This window comes from Arachis hypogaea, chromosome 19 (genome assembly GCF_003086295.3).
Source record: "Arachis hypogaea cultivar Tifrunner chromosome 19, arahy.Tifrunner.gnm2.J5K5, whole genome shotgun sequence".
In the NCBI taxonomy this organism is placed as follows: Eukaryota; Viridiplantae; Streptophyta; class Magnoliopsida; order Fabales; family Fabaceae; genus Arachis; species Arachis hypogaea.
Window position 1 is genome coordinate 56047611 of NC_092054.1, and position 3517 is coordinate 56051127.

At 40.3% G+C, this 3517-nt stretch overlaps 1 non-coding gene across 1 annotated transcript; it reads left to right on the plus strand.

The window, feature by feature from the left end:
* Positions 1–2409: 2409 nt before the first annotated feature.
* On the plus strand, positions 2410–2516 carry LOC112782027 (small nucleolar RNA R71). Its single transcript, XR_003192771.1, has one exon. It is a non-coding gene; the product is annotated as a small nucleolar RNA R71 (small nucleolar RNA).
* The last annotated feature ends 1001 nt before the right edge of the window (positions 2517–3517 follow it).

Consider the following 3517-nt stretch of genomic DNA (forward strand, 5'->3'; position numbering starts at 1 on the left):
CAGTTGGGTTTTGTGAACGCTACATTCACTCTTTATTGTGAGCCTTTGGTGCGCCTTGGTCTCTCTAGCATCCAATAAGTGAACGCTACGTTCACTCTTTGAACGTGGCTCTTGCTGAGTCTTCTTCCCCAAGGCTTGAAGCACGAAAACGTTGCCACAAGAGAATGCTACGTTCTAATTTCCAAATGATGCCTCCTTGGTGCATGCCTTTCCTTGGCTAGCTCTTTGGTGTGCATGCTTTGCTTCTTCGAAAAAGGTGGAAATAGTGAACGTAGCGTTCACTTCTTTGAACGCTACCTTGGTTGATTACTGCACCATTTGGTGCGTCTTGGCTTCATGGGCCAGAAGCCACGAGGAAGTTCACAAAAGTGAACGCTGCATTTGAATTATTGAGCACTACCCTTGTTGCTTTGATGCTGCGCCTTGCTTCCTCGCCAAAGAGTCACGAGAAAGTTGCAAAAGGGGAGCGCTGCGTTCTAAATTTTGAAGGCTACCCTTCCTTGGTGCGTAGGCCTTTGCTCCCTTGGTTGAGCGCAATGCTTTAATGTCATGGGCCACGCTTTTAAAAGCGTGGCCTAAGGTCCAAAGCGTGCTCCAACTTCAAAGTGTGCCCCAAAATTCTTCTTTCCTCTGTTTGGGCTTAATTTGTGCTTTCTGCTTCTTTTCCTTTATCTTTTCACCTATCATCAACCAAACAAATTCATCAAAGCCTCACCAAAATCACAAGATCTTTGCATCATTTATAAAATCAATTAATTCTAGCATAAAACTTATGATTTTGTGTACAATACATGATGTTTGATTGATTCAAGATAATCATGAAAATCCACTCTAATTATTTACTTATTGTGCAAGAAAGTTCATAAAACCTAATGAAATTAATGAAAAATGCTTGTAAAACTAGCATAAGATGACTTGTCATCAAGCTTCTGCTGAACCAAAGCATGGAGTTCCTTGGTAAGCAGTGGAGGTTCTTCCTCCAAAGGATTTGTACCAAATAACTTGGCATTCAGCTTCATAAGAGCTCCTAGGTACCGAGCAACTTGCTCTTTCCTAGTGTCTTCATCCTCATCCGAGGATGAGTAGTCATCAGAACTCAAACACTGCAGAAGAACATTCAAAGGAACCTCTATGATTTTTATATGAGCATGGGCTTCCTTGAGTTCAGGGATATAGGGTTCTTGAGTGGGACTTAAGCACTCAAAAGGTGTGCTTTTACTGGCGTTTAACGCCAGCTCTGCTAGCTCTTTGGGCATTGAACGCCCATGCTATCCACCCTTACTGGCGTTAAACTCCGGTCCCTCTAGTGTTTTAGGCATTGAACGCCCAGTGAGGGGTTCCTCACCGGCATTCAGAGCCAGACTGCCCGCCTATTTGGGTGTTGTACGCCTAGTGAGGGGTTCCTCACTGGCGTTCAGTGCCAGAATACCTGCATGTTTGGGCATTGAACGCCCAGTCAGTGCTCCCTGGCTGGCGTTCAATGCCAGCTCTGTTGCCAGGATGGGCGTTGAACGCCCAGTGAGGGGTTCCTCAATGGCGTTCAGCGCCAGACTTGCTGCCATTATGTGCGTTGAACATCCGGTGAAACCTTCTTCACTGGCATTCAATGCCTTCCCAATCTTCTCAGATTCGGCCTCTACCTCCATGGTTATGCCCTTGCACTCTTCTCTTGGATTCACCTCAGTGTTACTTGGAAGAGTTTCAGGAGGAATCTCAAGGATCCTCTTGCTTAGTTGACCAACTTGCACCTCCAAGTTTCTAATGGAGGACCTTGTTTCATTAATGAAACTATGAGTGGTATTAGTGAGGATGAAAACTAGAGTGACTAAGTTAGAGAGGCTCTGCTTAGAGGTTTCAATATTCTCTTGAGAAGATGGGAATGGTGGTCTGTTATTAAACCTATTCTGGTTCCTTCCACCTCAATTATTGTTGAAACCTTGCTGAGGTTTCTGTTGATCCTTCCAGGAAAGGTTAGGATGGTTCCTCCATGAAAGGTTGTAGGTGTTTCCATAGGGTTCTACCATGTAATTCACCTCCTCCATGGTTGGTTGATCAGGATCATAAGCTTCTATTTCAAAAGAAGCTTCCTGAGTACTGCCAGCTGCAGTTTGTCTTCCTGTCAAATGCTGGGAGATCATATTGACCTATTGGGTCAAGATCCTATTCTGAGCCAATATGGCATTCAGAGTATCAACTTCATGAACTCCTTTCTTCTGAGAGATCTCATGGTTTACAGGATTTCTTTTAGAAGTGTACATGAATTGGTTGTTTGCAACCATTTCAATGATTTCTCTAGCTTCTACATGTGTTTTCTTCAACTGGAGTGATCCTCCTGCAGAGCTGTCCAATAAAATTTTAGACATCTCAGGCAGACCATCATAGAACACGCCTGTGATAGACCACTCTGAGAGTATATCAGGAGGACATCTCCTGATCAATTGCTTGTATCTTTCCCAAGCTTCATAGAGGGATTCACCTTCTCTTTGTCTGAAGGTTTAAACTTCCACTCTAATTTTGCTCATCCTTTGAAGGGAAAAGATTTTAGCCAGAAAAGTATTAACCAGCTTTTTCCAAGACCTTAAGCTCTCTTTTGGTTGGGAATCCAACCATATCTTAGCTCTATCTCTTACAGCAAAGGAAAAGAGCATAAGCTTGTAGACTTCAGGATTTACTCTATTAGTCTTTACAGTATCACAGATTTGTAAGAATTCAGCTAAGAACTGATGTGGATCTTCCATCGGAAGTCGATGAAACTTACAGTTTTGTTGCAGAAGAGAGACTAATTGAGACTTAAGCTCAAAATTGTTAGCTCCAATGGTAGGTACAGAGATACTTCTATCATAAAAGTCAGAGGTAGGCATGGTGAAGTCACCAAGAACCTTTCTGGCATCACCTTCAGGTTCGGCTATGTCTCCTAATTCTTGTTCAAAATTTTCTAAAAGGTTTCTTCTAGAGTGTTGTGCTCTAGCTTGTTGCAAGCTTTCCTTCAGAGTTCTTTCAGGTTCAGGATCAAGATCAAAGAGGGGTTCTTTATCCCTGTTCCTGGTTATAAACAAAAAGAAGAAAAGAAAGAAATGAAGAAAGCTTTTTGTGCCACTTGGACAAAGAGCTTCCTGTGAGATGTGAAGAAAGAAGAAGAATATGGAAAAGTGAAGATAGAGGATGGGAGACAAGAAGAGTTCGAATAATATAAATAGAAAAAAGAAGAATTAGAAATAGACAAGATAAATAAGAATTAAAATATTTTTTTTATTTTATTTAATAATTAATTTCGAAAATAAGGTTAGTAATTTAAAAAGAATTGAAAATTAGTTTGTGAATTTTCGAAAATAAAAGAGAGAGAAGAAGGAGAAGTTTTCAAAAATTAAGAGAGAGAAAAGTTAGTTAGGAAGTTTTAAAAAAAAGAGAGAGAAGATAAGATATTAATTAGAAAATATTTGAAATTAAAGTTTGAAATTAGAAAAGATAAGAAAAGATAAAATAAGAAATTAAAAAGATTTGAAAAAGATTTTAAAAA